Genomic DNA, 21,577 nt, shown 5'->3' on the forward strand with positions numbered 1-21,577 from the left:
CTGTCCTGAAGGTTGGAGTTTGAACCCATCCAGGGGCACCATGGAAAAAAATCTTTGTGTATCTACTTCCGTAAGATTACAGCCAAGAAAATACACAAGGGCAGTTCTACTCAGTAACACATGGAGTCACCATGAGTCGGAATCAACTTGACAGCAACAAGTTTGGTTTTTTGGTATATAATGAGTATTTTACAGAAGAAACTCAGCTTCATAGAAGTGGAGTGACTTAACCAAGGAGACACAGTAAATTGGTGGTAGCAGCTTAGGCAAGTTTGCAAAATTCAAGCCCGGTTCTATCTCTCTTATCCTCTACCGCATCCAGCTAACTAGTTACCGTCAAGTCCATTCTGACTCATGGCGAACTCATGTGGGTCAGAGTAGGCCTGTGCTCCACAGGCTTTTCAGTGGCTGATTTTTCGGAAACAGGTTGCCAATCCTTTCTTCCTAGATGCCTCTGGATGGACTCAACCTGCATACCTTTCAGTTAGCAGCCGAGCACTTTAACCTTTTGCACCTTCACGACAACCTAATTCAATTCAAATTATGCACACATAGCTATTATTCGTTCAGCCAACGAATACCTCCTGCACATCTACTGTGCAAAGCATTAGCCAAGACGTGAACAAGGTCCCTGTCCTCTTGGAATTTACATTCCGTAAAGGAATACAGAACGGACTGGCAGCTATTCTCCACCAAATTAATGGCATGATCTCTCGGTGGTAAGATAATTGGTGAGTTTTAGTTTCTTCTGGGTGCATTCCTATGTTTTCTAAATCTTCCACAATGAACCTACATTACTTTTGTTTTTAGGACTAAATATTTTTAAATGGAAGGGAGAGAATATTTTCTGAAGCGAACGATGAGGAAAACACAGACACGCACAGTGATTGGATGCCGCAACTTCACAAGTCTCTGAAAACTGGATTCTGCCCCTGTAAGGATAAGAACGTCTAGTTTTTTTCATTACAAACTGATGATGTGACAAAAGATTGCATTGGTTTCTCATATCTTTCCTCGCACACACTCCCCACTCCCCCTCCCCTCCATTCACTCATTTGATAATGAAAATGCCTGTTTGAGAGGAGCCACTCCCAGCAGTGGGGTTACTCTGATCTCACAGCAGCCTAGCCCTCAGGGAGGGAGGATGGCTGATGGTGGGGCCCAGGGATCTCTCAGGCAGCCAGCAAGGGTGGCATGGCCAGCCCATTCTCTGCTCTGGAATCTGCCACTCTCCCTGGCTTCTCCACTCGTGGGTTTGCCTTTCACCTCCAAGGCCTTCTGCCAGTTTTAAACTCGCCCTTCCCTGTAGCACGTAAAGGAGAAGAGGGCCTTCCAGCAGTAGAATCCCAGGATGCTGAGGAGAATGTGGTCTGGACGCACTTTTTTTAAAGAAACATCTAGAGCCAGGAATCTTGGAGGGGAGATGCTGTCCCTCTCACCCCTCTCTCTGTGTTAACGAAGGAAAATGCCAAAGCTTGTCTTAAAGGACTTACGTAAAGGAGTCACTAGGCCCTTCTGGACTTCCAAGCTGAACCTGAAGGAGAGAGACAATAGATTGAGAAAACAACTCTGAAAACGGGATCCAGAAAACAGGAGTCCGGTCTCTCCTCCTTTTACTGCCTGGAAGTAGTGACAAGCAAGGGATCAGCCGGCTCTGTGTTTCAGCCTCAAAGTGGGTAGAAGTCTTGCCTGCCAAATGGGCCTAGTAAACCTCAGCCCCACCCTCCTACGTCCTTTCAGAGATGCTTTGGGTTTAGAGAGAGAAATTTAAATGCTTCAAGCTTTTAAAACACACACACATATTCACGCACTCAGTGGTGCAGTATAAAGCTGAGTTGTGTAAATATTTTTAAAAGATAAATGCCAGCCCAGGATTTCTAAAGGCTCGTAATTAACCCTTGAAATGTCCCTGGGCTCATTTTAGAAAACAAAGTTATCAAGTCTGGGAAAGAAATTGGATCTGGTCTGGCTGGACTTCCTGCTCACTGTGCCTCTGGATGTAATTAAAATGTTAAGGCCAATTCTTTCCGTGGCAATGAGTAGTATAATTTTAAGACTGTGGACAGGAAAGGGTTCAGGGGTCTAAAACCACATAGGGTTGTGGAATGCGGCTCTCTCTGGCGTCTATACAGTCTTTCCAAACAATTTGGAGCAATTTGCCTTTCTGCTCTATGCTTCCATTTCCCCCATTTGGAAGGTAGTTTAAACACATTTGTCTTCCACACAAGCAAAGTGTCTTTTGACCTCCGTGAAGCCATTTTTCTTGGGAAGGAATGTTCCTTCTTGCCCAGTGTCCCAGTGTTATTCTCTCAGGCAGAGGAATGCTTCCCCCTCCTTCTGAAGCAACGAGAATCAACTTCTGGCATGATACCATTTGGTACAGATTTTCAAGTTAGAACCAGCAAAGACACTTTTAATGAAGGTATGAATCGAGGGCTTTTAATGACTGACAGATACAAACAGAAGTCTCCTAAGGTAGATCTGGCCCCCTAAGACCCATGGAAAAGAACTGTCATAATAGCTCGAGCTTGTTTTTGTTCAAAAAAAAAAAAAAAAGAATCCCAGACTATGCAACATGTTCCTCAAAGCTATTTTATGCTCAGGAAATTTCAGTGTTAATATTAGCAAACACTCCTTGAAAGGTAAACAGGTTGAAAATAAAAAAATTACAGAGCATCTTCCAAAGTCAAATGAATACTTTTCCCTTGCCACGCCTCTTTGAAATGTGAGAATTTACCAGAGATTTCATATTTCTCCTTCTTTCCTTCCTTTTGTTTCCATCATTTCTTCCTTTCATTATTGCTTTTTTTCTATTATTTCTTTATTTGTTCCTCAGGCTTTTTTCTCCCTGAATTTATTGTTTACTTTCTTAAATTTCTCTCAATTAAATGTAATTTATACAGTTTTATGAAATGACAAGTCTCTAAACTCTCCTTTCCAGTGCCATCAAGACAATTCTGACTCATGGCAAACCCATGTGTTTCAGAGTAGAAATGCACTCCATAAGGTTTTCGATGGCTGAGTTTTTCGGAAGTAAATCATCAGACCTTTCTTCCAAGGTGTCTCTGAGCGGATTCAAACACCCTTCCTTTCAGTTAGTAGCCAAGCACTTAACCATTTGTGCCAACCAGAGACTCCTTGGTTTCCCCCATTCTTGCCTCCTAACCAGCGAGTCCTGAAACTGCTTTGAAAGATAAAACTGATGAACCTTCAAGAGTGTTCCAAGAATATGGGCATTGCCCTGATACTTGTAGCGGAACTGAGAAAAAAATCTCAGTAAGGGTGTGAAGTAGTTATAGAAGAGATATAACAGTGTTGGCAATGATGTCTAAACTCAGCAAGGGAATAAGCCAACCACTTCACCTTACACGGTTACCAGATTGATACTAATTGCTGTAATCAATTTCGTCAGGATGAAATGGATAGTCAAAATGGCAGAAAGAATAGATATTTTGAGCCATGTCGACCCTGGATACAACTTCAAAGCCAGAGAAGAATAACAAGCAAAGAAATAAGAAGCAGTTGTGGTCAAAAAAAAAAAAAAAAACTGAAAAGATCCTGTCTTTCTCCAACTCATGTGAACTGTAACCTAGAAGGTAGATATTAAAGTTATATTGAATCAGTGGCTTCTTCACTTTGCTTCTCTTGTTACTGAGCACATTATTCTCACTGCTTAATGGATCGTTTCAGGTGAAGAGCTGAATATACATAAGTAATTAAACGAGTAAGTAAATATTCTCTCCCTTCGCAAACACTGGGCAACAGGTCCAGTTACTCGATCCTGGGTACCTAGCAGTGGCTTAATAAAATCTATTACAATTAATTGATGAGGTTTCTAACACCCAGTTAAAAGAATCTTGTGTCTTCCTCCAAGATTTTCCCTTCAGCAAATGAATAAAATGAAAGACACAAGAGAAAGATTAGTCCAAAGGACTAATGGACCACAACGACCACAGCCTCCACCAGACTGAGTCCAGCACAACTAGATGATGCCCAGCTAACACCACCAACTGCTCTGACAGGGATCACAATAGAGGATCCTGGACAGAGTTGGAGAAAAATGCAGAACAAAATTCTAACTCACACACACACACAAAAGACCAGACTTACTGGTCTGACAGAGACTGGAAAAACCCAGAGAATATGACCTCCAGACACACCCTTTTATCTCAGTACTGAAGTAACTTCTGAGGTTCACCCTTCAGCCAAAAATTAGACAGGCTCATAAAACAGAACAAGACTAAATGGGCACACCAGCCCAGGGGCAAGGACAAGAAGGCAGAAAGGGGCAGGAAAGCTGCTAATGGGGAACCCAACGTTCAGAAAGGGAGAGCGTTGACATGTCATGGGGCTGGTAACCAAGGTCACAAAACAATATATGTATTAATTGTTTAATGAGAAACTAGTTTGCTCTGTAAACCTTCATCTAAAGTACAATTTAAAAAAAAAAAAGATTTTTTCTTCAGAGGCAGAGCCAACATGGTGCTATAGACAGAAGCACCATGCCATCACTCTGCAGCAAAGATCCAAAAAACTAAGTAAAACAGATACAAACATCAATCCTTGAACCCTAAGTACCAAATGAAGGGATAAAGAACCAGTCAAGCAACAAATGGAATAAGAACCTGACAGAACAGAGAACAAGGAGAGCTACAGAGGGGATGTCTCCTACCAGCTAATGTGACTGGATTCGCCATCCTGGAATACAGCCACCAAAGAACGCAGACAGGGAGTACAAGAAGGCAACTTCATGGAGCTCCCAACAGGAGACAGAGCACCCAGTAACCAGGGATACGTGCTTTCCCACCCCCATCCTTCTTCCCTCCATTCATCCTCTGCCGCTTTCCAGTGGGCCCCAGTTGCTTCACCGAAGAGACACTAGCTCATTGCTGCCAGGGTGCACCCTGCCCCCACTGGCCAGCCCCCTCAGGGCCATTTTCTTGTTTGGTTGAGCTTTTTTGTTTGGTTGGTTTCTGATATTGCTTTTTTGGCTTTTTTTGTTGCTTCTCTCTCTCTTTCTTCCTTTCTGTTCTCCCGCCCAGCTTGCCCCATGTGCCATCCCCTCCCCTTCTCGACGGGCTGTGATTTTTTGGTTTGTTTGCTTTGTTTTTTGTTTTTTGATACTGTTTTTTGGGTTTTTGTTGTTGTTGTTTCTCTCTCTCCCTCCCTTCCTTTCTTTCTCCCACCCAGATAGCCTTCTGTGCCATTCCCATCCCTTCTTGATGGGCTGTGATTTTTTGGTTTGTTTGTCTTTTTCTTGTTTGTTTTCTTCTTTTTTTCTGTTTTTTTCCTCTCTCCCTCTTTTACTTTCTCCTGCCCACCCACTCCTGTGCACCAGCCCACCCCTTCTGGAGGGGCATTGCTGCACAGCTAGGTTGGAAAATCACTGCACACAGCCTCCCTGGGTCTGCTCTGCCCTACTGTCACCAACCAGCTCCTTCAGTGCCATTTTATTTATTTATTTATTGTTCATTTGTTTGTTTTTTGTTATTGTTTCTTCTTTCTCTGTTCCTTACTTTCCTTTCTCCCATCCACCCAGGCCGGTATGCCACCCCCAACTTCTTGGTGGGCTGTGCTGTATTGCTTGGCTGGAGAGCCTCTGGCACACAGTCTCCCGGGGTTGCACTGCCCCCGTAGGCCAGCTCCCTCAATGCCATATTTTTTTATTTTTCTTTATCTTTCCCCTTCTCCTTTTCCTTCTCCCTCCCACCTAGGCCCTGCACTGCCTCTGCCCCTCCCAGAAAGGCTGTGGTCTGCCACCTGGCAAGAGAGACATCAGCTCGCCACCATCCCAATTCCACCCTGCCCCCAATGGTCAGCTCCCCTACCACCATTTTTTTTTTCTTTTGCTGCTCTTGTGTTTATTTTTTTAATTTATTTATATGTTTTATTTGTTTGTGTACTGGTTTCTTCTCTCTCTTTCCCTTCTCCCATCCACTTAGCCCCATGAACCACTCACACCACTTCCGGACAGGCTGAGCTGCACCTCTCAGCTAGAGAGCCACCAGCACACAATTTCACTGGATCTGCCCCGCCCCCACCTGCCAGATCCTGCTGCACCGCCATTTTATTTACTTTTTTCTTTTTATTTTTTTAACTTCACTTTTTGCTTTCTTGCTTTTGTTTCCCTCTCTTCTTTCACCCACCCACTTAGCTCTACCCATCACATCCTCTCCTGTCCCTCCTGCCTATGTGCACTGTGCTCCAAGTGCCATGTCCCCAAGCAGTACTGACATGTTCCCCCGGGCCCCACCCTGCACTGTCCCCCCAGCCCTGCCCCATTGCCCCCAGTTTATGCTCCAAACTACCCATCCCCTCCCCTCCACCCCCACTGCACCATAGCTGAGAGACCGGCCCTGCCCTCCCGGACAAGGTGGTGAGAAGTATCATGCCCACAGACAAGCAAGCAGCAAAATACACCCAGCCCACCTGCCCAGATGTAACCAAATAAAACAAAAAAGTAGGACAAAACAATTAAGTCTACAATCAATAAATGAAGAAAATAATTCCTGAATGTCCTGAAGACAGGAGACAATATCAAACCATATTAAAAAAAACAGGAGAGAATGGCTCCAGAAAGTGACAAAAATAAAACACCAGATGACCTTCTGCTAGAAGAAAAAGCACTGGAACTCCCTGATAGGAAAGTCAAAACTCTAATATTCAGGGTTCTCCAACAGATGAAGGAAAATGCAGACAAAAATAAGGAAAAAATAGACAAAATCATGGAAAACACAGACAAAACAATGGAAAAATTCAGGGAAATAATACAAGAACAAAATGTCAAAATCATCAGCAATCATACAAAAACAGTAGTTAGAAATCCAAAAGATAACAAGATTTCAGAAATGGACAGTGCAATACAAGGTTTTAGGAGCAAATTTGAAACAATAGAAGACAAGATCAGCAAAATTAAAGACAAATCCTTGGATACCACTTTGAGGAAAAATCAGAGAAAAGAATGAGGAAAAATGAAGAAACACTGAGAATGATGAGGGATAAAATCAAAAGCAAAAACTTGCATGTGATAGGACTTCCAGAACAGGGGGAGAAAAAGGAAAACACAGAGAGGATCATTGAAGATTTGCTGACAGAAAGCTTCCCTAATATCATGAAAGACAAAAAGCCTACTATCCAAGAAGCTCAAGGAACCTCATATAATATAGACCCCAAAAGAAAAACACCAAGACATATTATAATCACACTCACTAAAACCAAAGATAAAGAAAGAATCTTGAGAGCAGCTTGAGAAAAATGAAAAGTCTCATACAAAGGGAAAACAATAAGACTAAACTCTGATTACTCAGCAGAAACCATACAGGCAAGAAAGCAATGGGATGACGTATATAAAATCTTGAAAGAAAAAAAACTGCCAACCAAGAATAATATATCCTACAAAACTCTCCCTCAAATATGGGTGAAATTAGGATATTTCCAGATAAACAAAAATTAAAGGAATATGTAAAAACCAAACCAAACTTACAAGAATTATTAAAGGGAGACCTTCGGTTAGAGAACCAACAACATCAGACAACAACCTGAATCTAGCACATCAGACAGCATCAGCCAGAAACCAACCTAAATAATGAACTCTCAAGGATAAAACAAAGCTAAAAAAAATTACAATAGGGAACCAGAGAGATCAACCTGTAAATGACAACAACGTCAGAACAATAAAAGAGGAAATAAATGGTGTAGCTATAAAACTTTCAAATGGAGTAGAAGTCAAGGCATTATCAAGTAATAGAACCCTAGTTTAAACTTAGAAAGTCAAGGGGTAAATTTCAAGGCAACCACAAAGAAAGTTAACAAACCTACTCATCAAGATTTCCCCTTCAAATTCTGATACTGATCAGAGCACCCCTCTACCTCAGCGCCATATCTGTTGGAAAAGCAGTTAGCACATGTCTAAATCTGCCAAAGGAAAATTGTTGTGGAAGGGGGCACAAAGCAGGGCAGCCCAGCCTAGGTGTCTTAAAACATATCTCCACTGGGACTGCGTGGTCAGCAAAGTGCACAAGACACAGGACACACTAGAAGAGACTTCTGAAATAGAGTGAACACTTTCAGCAGCACAAACACTAAGTAGACACACTCAATTACTCAGTCTCATTGGAAAATGAGGTATTCTTTCTGGTTAAATTTTAGGGTAATGGCTCAAAAATTTTTAAGTACCACAGGACTAAGCAAGACCTCTTTCAAACTTTAAGACACACACACACACAGAGTTGACCTTTGCCATTCCAACTGCAGGGATGACAGTTCCACCCTTTGTAAGGTGGTGTGTAGGGAGGTATTCAATGTCCTGGAACCTTCAGAGTCCATGTCCACAGCACTCACCGTCATTTTTCCCTAGATAAGGCTGGATAAATACTGATGAACACACAAAGCTCCCTTTTCTAGTCTCTAAGGTTTTTTTATACTGATCACCTTCCTTAAGTGAAACCCTATGTCTTTGGTCACATTACAGTGCTAGCCAATGCTATTAATTCAGGTTCATCTTTCTAGTTACAATTTCATTCCGGTCTTGCTGCCTGTGACTATACCTAGTCATCTTAATTGGAGCTAAAAAAAAAAAACTAAATCTCCTCTGCTACCCATTTGTGATTTTTCTTAAGAGGGTTACATCCACAGGGAATCATACCAACCATTCTATCCTTTGTAATTTTTACTCTTAAATGGAGACTTTACCTTGATGTTCTGAGGCATCTTCATTCACTCCTTGTACTAGCAACTTCCTTTTAAAAAGCCCAGGCATCTTGCTCTACATGATGCCCTTCTTTTAGATGGTGTGCTGGGCAGTACTTGCCTATTATTGCAAAGAAGCAAAGTATGAACCAAGGAGCCCTGGTGGTGTAGTGGTCAAGTGCTCAGCTGCTAACTGAAAGGTTAGTAGTTTGAATCCACCAGCAGTATGTAGGAGAAAAGACCTGCTGGTGTACCTATAAAGGTTACAGCCTAGAAAAGCCTATGGGGTGGCTCTACTCAACAGCACACAACAACAAGTATGAACCAACCTGATATGGGAAAATTCCCTCCCACCATTCTCCAAACTTATGAAATTATACCTGGAGATCCATGACAAAAAAAAGAAGGGAATTCCTTTTACTGTTTGATTTATGATTATGAAAAATGATATATGATCTTTGAAAAAAATCCAACAATGTATGAAAACGTAAATAAGAAAGTGAAAGCAATCCAAAACCTCACCTCTGAGATAATCATTATAAACATTCTTTCATATATATGTATACATACACGTATATAAAATTTTACGCAAGATGATACACATGCTGTATTGACATCTGCTGTCATCACACAACAAGGAAGTCACAGGTGTCCCTCTATCTAAGCCCACAGCTTCCCACATCAGTAAATGTAGATCTACATCATTATTTTAATAGCTACATAGTATTCCGTTGTGTGTATACACCATAAAGCAGTTAAACAATTCCCTATTAATGGTTAATGGATATTTATGTTGCTTCCAATTTTTTGCCACCGTGAACAATTATTTAGTTAACCTCCTTATAAATTATATATCTGCACATATGTGTAATCTTGAATTATGGTGACATGTTTGTCATTTTATTATTCTGTCTATCATTCATTGGACTGGCACATAGCACTGATTTTATCACTCACTGGTAGGCAATCTTGGAAAACTTAAGTTTTTTTTATGGATCTTAGTTTCTTCCAAGGGATAGTCTTGAGGATCTCTTCCAGAATTAACATCTTATGGACACCCTCAATTCTAAAAATGTATGCAAAGCATGTATAAATGGATATCAACCAGCTCTCTGTGGCCTCTTTCCTTCCCTTTTTATCTCACGAACAATGGTTGAGAGTTCACATTGTTGTCCTTCTGATCTTTCCTCTGAGAACAAGGAACCAAATGGGACTGCCTAATCCTAAATAAATAGGGCTGGGTGATTATCAAGAATTTGAGAATTAATAGATCCTTTGGGTCTGGCTAAATCCCCATGAACTCTTCCATTAGTGTTCTTAGCACGACCATACTCATTTCCCCAAATTCCAGGCTCATGGCATCATTTCACCCTCACTTTATGTCTTAATCCCCACAGCTCAGGATGTGACCCCTCAGTTCCATAGACTGGAGCCCACACAAAACTCAGAGGGGCACCAGGAGCTGTGCTAGGGATTTGTGCCTGCTAAGCTTACAGCTCCTCGTGGTTCCATCAGCAAACTGGGTGCAGTGAAACAGACAAGCATGTGTTGGCGGGGCCCCTGCCAAGGAATTTCCAGCCTTAGCTCAGAAGTAATAAAATGCAAGGTCTGTGCTAGCTGGTGGCAAGGTGACAGCTGCACAGATTCCTAAGCCCTGTGCTGGCTGATTGATGGGTTGGAACAGGGGGTGGCACAGTGGGCGTTGGCTGTAGGACTGTCCTCATCTCTGAGGGAGAGCCCTTGGAGCAGCTCTGGGCAATCAGGTTCAGAATAGCATGGCTTCAGGAGGGAAGTCTGCTAAAAATAAGAATAATAACAGTAAAAAACAATTTTCATTTACATAGGACCTGATAGACACACATTCCTCATATTTTTTACATTTTTTAACCATATTGGGAGAGTAAAATTCAAGCTCAGAGAGGCTTAACTGATGGACCAAGGCCACAGAACTACTAAGGAGCAGCATCTAGGTCTCTTAGTTGTTTTATTTTAACTCTTCGTTTGCTATAGCTTCTCCCTTTCTACTACTTTGCTTTCTTTTTCATATCCCGTTAAAGCTATAAAGGATCTGCTGAAAACCCAGAATGGCCCAAAAAGGAAGAGGACTTCCAGGTGTGTGGGGTAGTTTTGAATTACTCCAGCTGGGTGCTATCCATATTGGAACTTTCTAGGAGTCCCTGAGTGGCATAAATAATTAAATGGTCTCAGCTACTGACTGAAAGGTTGATGGTTTGAAGTCACCCAAAGACACCTCAGAAAGATCTACTTCCCAAAGGTCACAGCCTTGAAAACCCAGTAAAGTAGTTCTACTTGGCACAAATGAGGTTGCTGTGAGTCAGAATCAATGCAACAGCAACTGGTAGTACGTAGGTAGTAGTAAGACCCTCATGGAACAGTTTACACTCTACAAGAGTCCTGTGATCGTATTTTTTGAATGGTGTTATGGATTAAAGAAGGAGTCCTGATGGCACAACTGGTAAGCATTTGGCTGCTAACTGAAAGGTCAGGGATTCAAACCCACCAGCAGCTCTGTAGGAGAAAAGACCTGATGATCTGCTCCCATAAAGAATACAGCCTAGGAAACCCTATGGAATCGTTCTACTCCATCCTATAGGGTTACAATGAGTCGGAATAGACTCGACAGCACACAACAACAACATGGATTGAATTGTGTCCCCCCAAAAATATGTGTTGGAATCCTAACGCCTATACTCACGGATGTAAACCTGTGTTTGGAAAGAGAGCTTTCTTTTTTACATTCATTAGATCATGCCGGAGTAGGGTGGATTTTAAAATCTAATCACTTTTGACTTATAAAAAGAGCAGATTATACATAGAGATATACACGCAAACATGGAGGAGGACAGATACCAAGTGAGGATTGCCAAGGAGGCAAGGAACACGAGGGCTAACAAGAAGGAAGGAATCGACATGGCCGGCCAAGACCTTGATTTGAACTTAACCCTAGAACAGTGAGAAAATTTCTATTCTTTAAAGCCACCCACTGGTAGTATTTCTGTTACAGCAGCACAAGACAGCTAAGACAAAAGGGGAACTTATCCAGCCCCAAAGAACCCCCTGCAAAGGCTCTGGTTCCTCATCCCAAGCTTAACTTCACATGCCAGCATTGCCAGGTGATCGGGGAGGTTGGCATGGGTGTCCTGCTGTACAAATTCACATCAGTAAACCAGCTCAAGCCTGGGTACCAGGCACCCTTCAGGCATATCTGGAGACTACCCCCCAGCAAAGACTCTCAGATGAGGACAAGGATTTCATCATTGTAAAGGCTTTATAGCAGAAGGCGTACATCTGATGAACAGATCAATGAAGGGGATAGTCTGGCTTAAGGACACAGTTAAATTATCTTCTCAAAAGAGGACATAAATTATCTTCAGGGTATGCCAAAGGTCTGCTATCTATGGGCTTTAAAACAAGTTATGGTCAGAGCCAGGGCAGTAATGATGATATTTATAATTTGGATAAAATACTTCAGGTTCTATTTGCAACAGCGGAGCTCCGATTGCCAGGGTAAGGCTACCATGCTGTGGGATGATCCGTGTTAGGAAAATGGGAGAGGCTGAGATGATGAAGAACACAACCCCGCCTGAGAGGGGACAGGAGGGGACATTCTCCAAGCTGGGAGGGAACTACCCATCTGTGCACATCCAAAGGCACCACACAGAAACAAAGGCTAAATGTCACTTAAGCTGCAGAGAAGCAGAGCTTCATGAGGGTAGGAGTCTTTGTTTACTCACTGATGCATCTAAAGCACATAGAAGAGTGTGACACGTGGCAGGCATCCAATAAATATTTGTTGGATGAATGAAGCAAAACCTTGCCTAGGTTTGATAGAGGAATGTGAGGCATTCCCCGGAAGGAGGTAATTAATAGCACACAGTGCTTCCCCGTAACTTAATCTGCTATACAATATTAATAATTACCATAATACCTTAAAGAAGCTCATTCACCACAATGGCAATGAGGAAATTTAAAAAACCACACCCGTGCTCATTTTATAAATATTGCAACACCTAAGATGAACAGCAAGCAGGCAGTGACCTGGGGAAGATGCGGACAGTGGCGGTAACACCAGCCTCTGTCCACTACAACCTCAGTGGTGTACACAAGTATGCTGACCATTTTAAAACAGGACAGGGGGAAGACAGGACTGCAAGAGAGGAATGTGCCCTGTGAGTGAACAAAAAAAAAAAAAAAAAACAAGCCCGCTCAAAAAAACTAAGCATCATGGAGTTCATCCGATCACAGAAATAGCTGAGCTGAGCTGAAGATAAGGCTCTGCTTAATAAATTCAAATCAGATTCATGATCTTCTCTTTCAAATCTGTACATCTGCTGTATTCCTTATCAGCATTTTCTGATCTCCAAAGTTTTGCTCAAGCTCCAACCTCTAGCTTGAATGCCTGGCCCTGTACTGCAGTGGTGGAAATAATGTGCTGGAATCAGACTGCTTATGTTCAGCTCCTCTCTGAGCCTTCAAGTCCTCATCTGTACAATGGGACAATACTACTTACTTTCCATGGGGTTACTGGGAGAAGCAAAAAAATAATACACGTGGGTTGTTAACACAGGGCCTGACACATAGCAAGAGCTTAAGCCTTCATTTCCTCATCTATAAAATGGGGATAATACTAGTTGTTATCTCATGGGGTTATTGGGAGAAGCAAACAGATAATACAAATAAAGTTCGCTGACACCCTGCTCCCCAAGACTGGGAGACGTGCTTCCCCCATTTGGCCCTGCATCTCTCTGTGCTTACCTTCCATAGACCTCCTCACTAAATTCTGAGCTCCTTCACAGCCAGACACTGTCTTTTTCCTTGCCATAGCCCAGCTTCTAAAACAGTATCTTGAAATTGCAGATACTTAATAAATTATTTCCCCAGAATTAAATGAACTAATGACTCCACCATCCGCCTGGTGAACCTAGAAGCCTTCCTCTTCCATGTCCAAAGTCACCATGTACTAACTAATCTATTTAAAAATATATTTCAAATCTGACCCCTCCTCTTCACCCCCACTACCATGGCCTTTCCTCAGGTCTTGTTCTGTCCAGACAATTACAATGGCGTCTGAACCTTGGTGTCTCCCCTATGAGCTGTCTTCCTTCTGATCCATCCACTATGCCAGAGGTGGAAAGCTAGCTGCTCACAGGCATAATTTGTTTGGCCCTGAGAGTGTTCACAAAATAATTTGAATTCGCTTCCTACATTTTAAAATCAGGAGATTTCAGATTTTAAAAAAATGTGGTTGTCTAGAGTTTCTTTAAAATTCAGAGGGACTGGCAACAAAAGGGATTTCTGTCCTACACGGTGGCAATCAGGTAGGAGGGGCTGGAGGTGTGGGTCCTGCCACCCTCAACGGGAACATCCTCCCCTTCCCACTTCTTTAGACCAGCGCCCTGTCACACAGAGATGTAACAAAGCAGGGCAGGTGGGGTCTGTGCCCTGGGCGCTGCTTGAGAAGGGGCGATAATGAGCATTTTCTATTGGCCATCGCACTTTCCATCACCAGCTATGAGATATCATTCAGCAATTTAAAACTAATTGCCATGGGTGCTATTTTCCATAGATAAGCCCCTGGGCATTTGTGTTGGTGGCTGTATTCCACCACCAGAGTTACCTGTATGACACACAGATCTGATCAAATCTGATAACATGACTGCTTTCTTTTTTATATATATATAATTTTTATTGTGTTTTAAGTGAAAGTTTACAAATCAAGTGAGTCTCTCACATAAAAACTTATATACACCTTGCTACATACTCCCAATTACTCTCCCCCTGATGAGACAGCCTGCTCTCTCCCTCCGCTCTCTCTTTTCGTGTCCATTTCGCCAGTTTCTAACCCGCTCTATCCTCTCATCTACCTCCAGGCAGGAGATGCCAACATAGTTAACATGACGGCTTTCTAATCTTGCTGGCAAATGAAATCATTGTGTTCAAGGCCCATCACACACTGGCCCCACCCACTTTTCAAGCCTATGCCCTTCTTTCTTTTAGGACCCTGCACCTTGAGTGTGCTGGGCATTTTCTGATGTCTGAAGTTTTTTGCAAGCTCCATCCTCTAGCTTAAATGCCTGGCCCCGCACTGCAGTGGTCAAAATAATGTGCTGGCATCAGACTGCTCAGGTTCAAATTCTCTGTAAGCCTTCAAGTCCTCATCTGTAAAATGGGGACAATACTAATTACTATCCATGGGGTTACTGGGAGAAGCAAATAAATAATATATGTAAAGTTGTTAACACTGGGCCTGGCACATAGCAAGAGCTTAACAAGTAAATACCATTGCTGTTATTGTTGTCTCTGCCCTTCTCTCCCTGGAAAATGCTGTTCCACCTCCATAGCCAATTCAAATGTCACCTTCTCTGAGAAGCCTTTCCCATCCTATTTTAGCACCACTCCCCACCCCTCCCTAAGCAGGGTGACTAACCCTTCCACATTAGCCAGAGCACTCTCTAGCAAGATACCTAGCACATGATTTTTCCTTTAGCTGCACCATGTCCATTCTTCTGTGCACCGCTTGCTCCCTACAGACCAAGTTAGGCATCTTTGAGCCCCAAGTGCCTGGACACTGTGGGTACTCCATGTTTCTCAAGAGAGCTGCATTGGATGCGAATAGAGAAACAGTCAGAGGTCAATTTTTTTTTTCCCTGAGTTGTATACACCAATGGTTGCCACGTGATGCCATTTGTCACCTGAATGCAATTAATAAAAGATAATAAGAAGGAAAAGGACAAATTCAGAGCATTAAGACCTAAGTATTCCACTTAATCATGTGACATTTGCTCCTCTGAGCCTCAGTTTTCTCATCCGTAAGATGGGGATAATAATGTCTTTCCCATTGCGTTAGATTATGTGAGGATTTAACGAGGCTAACATAGATGAAAACTTTTTACGAATTACAAGATGTTAGTTACAGTGCCCAGCACAACTTTGATCCCTATTTAATTATGAGAATTGGATAGCATAAAAATGCATTTCTTAAAGGACCTGGGTTACTAACGTATAGTTATAAAGTGTGAGTGTGAGTGAGAAAGGGAAGAATTTGCCCCCAACAGCAAATACCAAAAACCCAAAATGAGATTCCACCAAGAACACAAAATGAGATTCCACCAAGAACACTGGGCTTGGTTTGAATCTTAGCTTTGCTACTTACTTTGCAGGATTCTGGGCAAGCTCTTAACCCTTCTAAGCCTCAATTTCTTCATCTATAAAATTATAAAATGGAGACAATAAAATCTATCCCAGAAGGTTGATAGGAAGATAAAACAACATGACCTATGTATAAATCTCGAACAGTAACTGCCACATAAATAAACTCATTAAAAAAACAAACTTATTGCCATCGAGTCGATTCCAATTCACAGCAACTCTACAGGACCGAGTAGAACTGCCCCACAGAGTTTCCAAGGAGCACCTGGTGGATTCGAACTGCCAACTTTTATGGTTAGCAGCCGTAGCTCTTAACCACTATGCCACCAGGGTTTCCGCCACATAAAAAGACGCTTGATAATGTTTGTAAACTATATTTGTTATAATCATAGACATTGATATAAGATAGAAATAACTATTTGAATTTAAATACAGCATTAATAATATTAGAACAAAGCTATGACATGTATTTTCTGATTTGAAATGGAGGGTGATCAAGTGTTGACCTCCATGTACCTAAATCAAAGCCCTCCTCAGCCCCCTTCCTTGATCATTCAACTGGATCACTGCATTGGCTGCCTATCCGGTCTCCCCTGCTCCAGGTGCCCTGTTCTAATTCTTCCCCTCTGTTCTCAGAGTAGTTTTCTCAAACTACTATGTCTCTCATCTATAGAAAGCAGGTCAATGGCACCCATTACTTTTAGATGCAGGCCCACCACGTGGCCAACATGCAAGGCCTTTAACGATCTGACCACACTTACCTCTCCTCACCACCTTTCATCTCGCACCCCACTTATGCCTTATCTTCCAGCCACATGGAGCTCTCTGTGTTCCAAGCCTTCGCATGCCCTGGCCCTGATGAAATGCCCTTTCCTCTGGCCTGGTGTTCTTTGCCTGTCCTGATTTTTAAGACTCAGCCTGGGCATCGGCTTCCCTGGAAAGATACCATCTGTCCCAATGTGGTCTTGGTGCTCCTTCCAGAAGTTCCCACAGCCCCCTGTGCACACCTGCTACCTGCCATTAGCACTCACCACAACCAAACACCAGTTTTCATTTATTTGTCTCATTAGATGGCACAATCCTGGAAGGCAGGGATGGTCTTTTGCCTCTGAATCTTCACCAGTTACCAATCATGCCTAAGCATAGTTGGTGGTCTATTATTTTGATTGGACAAAATATATTTATAAGTGAATGGAAGATTATGAAAATGCTTTGCTTATAAATGTACCATAAACAGATTAATATCCCCATTCTCTCAAAAATTATTCATGTCCTATCTCTAAGAACTCAGTTTTACAGACAAAAACAAGTCAAAAATTAAGCAATGGTGAGGCAGTAACATTATGCTCAAGTTCACAGACATTGGTAGCCTGAGTTTGAATCTTAGCCTTACCACTTAATAACTGTGAGACCTAGACATAATATACAACCTCTCTAAGTCTCAGTTTTCTTATCTGCAAAACAAATATAATAAGAATGCAAGCTTCACAAAGTTTTTATGAGACTAAGACAAGATAATGCATGTAAAGCACAGTGCCTAGCATGTCATAAGTGTGTAATAAATGTTAAAAAATAAATTAAAGGTTAAGAAGTCCTAGTGACTGCCTTGCAGTTCAATGAATCAGCAAGTATTTGAATGTCTATTACACCTATGGGAAGCCAGGAGAATCCCAGGTCACCATCATGTGCGAGGGAGGGGCCGTGTGGAAAGCCACAGGGAATATTTGTCCAAGGGAGACCTGAGCTTAATGGTGAGGTGCCCCATGGGAAAAACGACTTAAACACTCAAGAAGCTGAATGTGGTATTTATGTCAGGTCCCGGTCTTCCCCTCACCCAGAGTGTTAGCCCCTATCACATTCTTCGGACTTTTAATTTGCTCTAAATCACTCAGCAAGTCCCCAGCCCCACCCCCACCCCCTCCCCCTAACTCCCCACTTCATTTCCCAACCTTCCAAGTGCATTTCGGCCTCTTGACTCCTACTATAGATTCCTTCGTGCCTTATCCAGACCAGTTTTAAATGCCTGAACTGCTCACAGTTTCAGGGTCAGGTTTATCCCTTTTTTTTTTTTGTCATATGGTTTTTGTGTGCTCACATGGGTCAACCAGCAAGATCAATTAAGAAGAGGGAAGAGATAGGGCATGGGGAGGACATCCCACCTGAGTGACATTCTGGGGAAGGGCCAATAGGCAATCTCCAATTCTTCACTGCTGTTGACCATGTATGTTCTGAAAGGAAGGCTTTCAAGGGCTCATGGTCCCTTGGCTCATGCTTGGTTTTGACCTACTCCATTCTCCCTGCCTTCTCCCTACCTCTTCTCTATACCGCTTTCACAAAAGCTGACCCAGGGCTCTCAATGTGCTTTCTGTCCTGAAAGCCCCAGGTCAGAGTGTGCAATCCAACTGCACCTCCAGCGTCTGGTGGAGAAGGGTCATCCCTGAACCTCTCTTTGCCCTCCATTTAGTCACTTACCCCAGGCTGAGAGTTCTTTAGTGCACTATGAATTTGGCCGATGTTAACACCCCTCAGACTTATGACAGGATCCCACAATAGCAATGACATGCCCATCATTTTATTTTATGTAGCTATGTGACATCATGATAATGATAATAATGGGTATGATTTGAGTGCTTAATATGTGCCTCAACAATCCTGTTTAGAAAAATAAAAGAAAGGAAAAGTAGTGTTCCCAATTTATTGTTGTTAGGTGCTATCAAGTCAGTTCCAACTCCTAGCAACCTTATAGGACAGTAGCACTGCGCCAGAGGGTCTCCAAGGAGCAGCTGGTGGATTGGAACTGCTGACCTTTTGCTTAGCAGCTGAACTCAACCACTAAGCCACCAGGGCTCCATTCCCAATTTAGAGATGAGGAAACTAAGACTCAGAAGTCAGTCACATGCTCAGTCACAAAGATAGGAAGTGATAGAGCAAGATTTGAACTTATGACCCTCTGGATGACTGAGGAGCTACTGCTCTTCCCCCGAGACCACCTCCCCAGTGAACTGCTAGAGCAAGGAGCATCCCCCACACCCTGCTGCTTCCCAGCCTCAGATGCAGTGATGGGACTTCTGGACATCCCTGGTACATTTCCAGATGCCAATGTAGCTACCAAAAGAGTATAATTAAGCAATATCATTGTTTTTCTTTAAAGTGTGTGGTAAAGGGAAGGGAAAACATTTACTGCATTGTAGAAAATTTCAGTGTAACTATATCTTGGCCTTGTCATTCTTTCTTTTGACTAGATAAAGCTTTCCCCACCTTCAAAGGTTTAGATTTAGCCTCACCCCCATTATGAATTTCCTTTGCCTATTCCAAAAAAAAAAAAAATTTTTTTTTTTTATTCCCACTAGCTGCTTTTGGAAACCCGATGGGGCAGTTTTACTCTTTCCCATACAGTCACTATGAGTCAGAATCAACTCTACGGCAATGGGTTTGGTTTGGGGTTTGGCTTTATTTCCTGATCTAAGGAGCCCTGGTGGTTTAATGGTTAAGACCTCAGCTGCTAACCAAAAGGTTGGTGGTTCAAACCCAACCAGCAGTTCTAAGGGAGAAAGACCTGGAGATCTGCTCCTGTAAAGATTATAGCCTAGGAAACCCTATGGAGCAGTTCTGCTCTGTCACATGGGGTCATTATGAGTCAAAGTTAACTCAGTGGCACCTAACAACATTCCCTAATCTATCCCTCTACTAAAGTACTTGCCCAATCTGGACCATGCAATTTTAGTACTCACTTCTTTCACATTTTTACTCAAACGTCACCTTCTCAGTAAGAAGTTTTCTGGTCACCTTATCTAAAATTGCAGCATTGCAGCCCCTCCCCAACATTTCCTACCCTGCTATATTTTTCTCTTCAGCACTTACAGTGGAGTCCCCGGGTGGCATAAATGGCTAACGCACTCAACTACTAACCTAAGGTTTGAGTCCACCCAGAGGCACCTCAGAAGAAAGATCCGGCGATCTCCTCCTGAAAAATCAGCCGTTGAAAACCTTATGGAGCACAGTCCTACTCTGACACACATGGGTTGCCATGAGTCAGGATCAACTCAACATAAACAGGTGAAGCGCTTACACTACCCAGCACACCCCAGCTTAGTTATTACATTCCTCCCCTCATTAGAAGATAAACTCCGAGGGCAGGCGTGTGTGTGTGTGTGTGTGTTTCACTGCTGCATTCCTCAGAGAAGTGTCTGGCCCATAGTAGATGCTCAGTATTTATTGATTGAATGTTTGATGTGTTTTGTATCCAGTTCACTTCAGCTGTGTTAGTTTTTCCCCTTTAACTAAACTGTAAAGTCCTCAAAGATAGTAAACAGACCTTACACATCTACTCTATCCCCATACCCCTTTGGGTGGTACCAGGCACCTAAGAGTTATTTAAAAACCCACTTGCCTAGTTAATTGAGTAGCAAAGCAGACACCATAAGCCCTATATTGAGGCATGTGGATTTTTCCATCACTAAAATCTTCTGCTTTCCTAGTACCAGCTGCTGCCAAGTCAGTTCTCACTCGTGGTGACCTCCTGTGTGTCAGAACAAAACTGTGCTCCACACGGTTTTCAATGGCTGATTTTTCAGAAGTTGACTGCCAGGCCTTTCTTCCAAGGTGCCTCTGGGTGGACACAAACTGCCAACCTTTCAGCTAGCAGCTGAGCACTTAATCATTTGTGACACCCAGGGACATGATCTCATGGCAGGAGGTGGGGATGGGAGGCTTCATGGTAGAAATTGATTTCTCCTTTATTCCTGAGGACTAATTGCTGGTAACCCTCATGTACCTTCTCAAATTTTTCTTCTGTTCTAAGTACATTGGGCCCCTTCTGTCACACCAGCAGCTTCCCGTGCTAAGAGAAGATTTGAGCATATTGTACAAATTCCTGTGCCTACCAGGGGCAAGGGAGGTTGCACTCTCCCCACAAGTGACTAGTTTAAAGGGCGGCGAGATATTGCCCCCAGCCTTTTTAGCAAGCCAGGCTTGGCGTGTTCCCGCAGCACTGTACACAGACCGTGCCAGGAGGAGATCTTAGGTCTCCAGCTGTCTCAGCTGAGGTGAGCATGGGTCTGCACGTGCAGGCGCGCGTGCTGCATGTGTGCGCCTGCGTGGTGAGCCGGCTTGGCCATATTCACCGCCCTCCGGACGTGGGCTGGCTTCTCCCAGAGCATCGGGGGCTGTTGAAATTCTGTAGAGGGACTAGCCGTGACTCTAGGAGAATTTTTAAGCTGCCGAGTCAGAGGGTTAGCGCCAAGTGCCACCACCCAAATCAGGCCACAAATTGCAGTGGTTAGACAATGAAATCATCTTTTCTTCTGGTTTTTGGTGGTTACTATTTAAAATTGTGTTGAATGGCCAGGAAGAACCCGAAGAGAGGGTAGCCAGGGCAGCAAAGACCAATTTCCTGGCTCAGGAACCCCTTGGCTCTGGGATCGTTTCCTGTTTGCTAAGGTTTTGGGCAATTGCTCTTGATCCCAGAGGAGAGTTGTGTTTGTGAGTTGGGGGAGGGCTGCTATTCCCTTACAGTTTTAAGGTTTTGCAACACTTCAAGTGAAAGAAGAAATTTTCAGCTCTTCTCAGGTTCAGCCCTCATAGCAATTATTTTCTGCTGGGGGGAGCGGAGCGAAGAGCAGGAGGGAGCTAAAGAAGGAGAGAGAGCAGAATGGAAAAAAAAAAAAAGCTTTAGTGGAACAGGATGTACTTAAAATTCTCCTTGTCTGTTATCCATCCA

General features: G+C 43.0%; 1 long non-coding RNA gene across 1 annotated transcript in view; it reads right to left on the reverse strand.

Moving 5' to 3' along the window:
* Window positions 1–520: 520 nt before the first annotated feature.
* LOC135231231 (uncharacterized) overlaps window positions 521–21,577 on the reverse strand; it is a 58,611-nt gene continuing 37,554 nt past the window's right edge. Inside the window, exons 2-3 of the long non-coding RNA XR_010321890.1 lie at window positions 1,494–1,534; window positions 521–932 (exon numbers count right to left, since the gene is read on the reverse strand). This is a non-coding gene — a long non-coding RNA (uncharacterized LOC135231231). The remainder of the gene's footprint in view (window positions 933–1,493; window positions 1,535–21,577) is intronic.

Source organism: Loxodonta africana, chromosome 4 (assembly GCF_030014295.1).
Source record: "Loxodonta africana isolate mLoxAfr1 chromosome 4, mLoxAfr1.hap2, whole genome shotgun sequence".
Classification (NCBI taxonomy): Eukaryota; Metazoa; Chordata; class Mammalia; order Proboscidea; family Elephantidae; genus Loxodonta; species Loxodonta africana.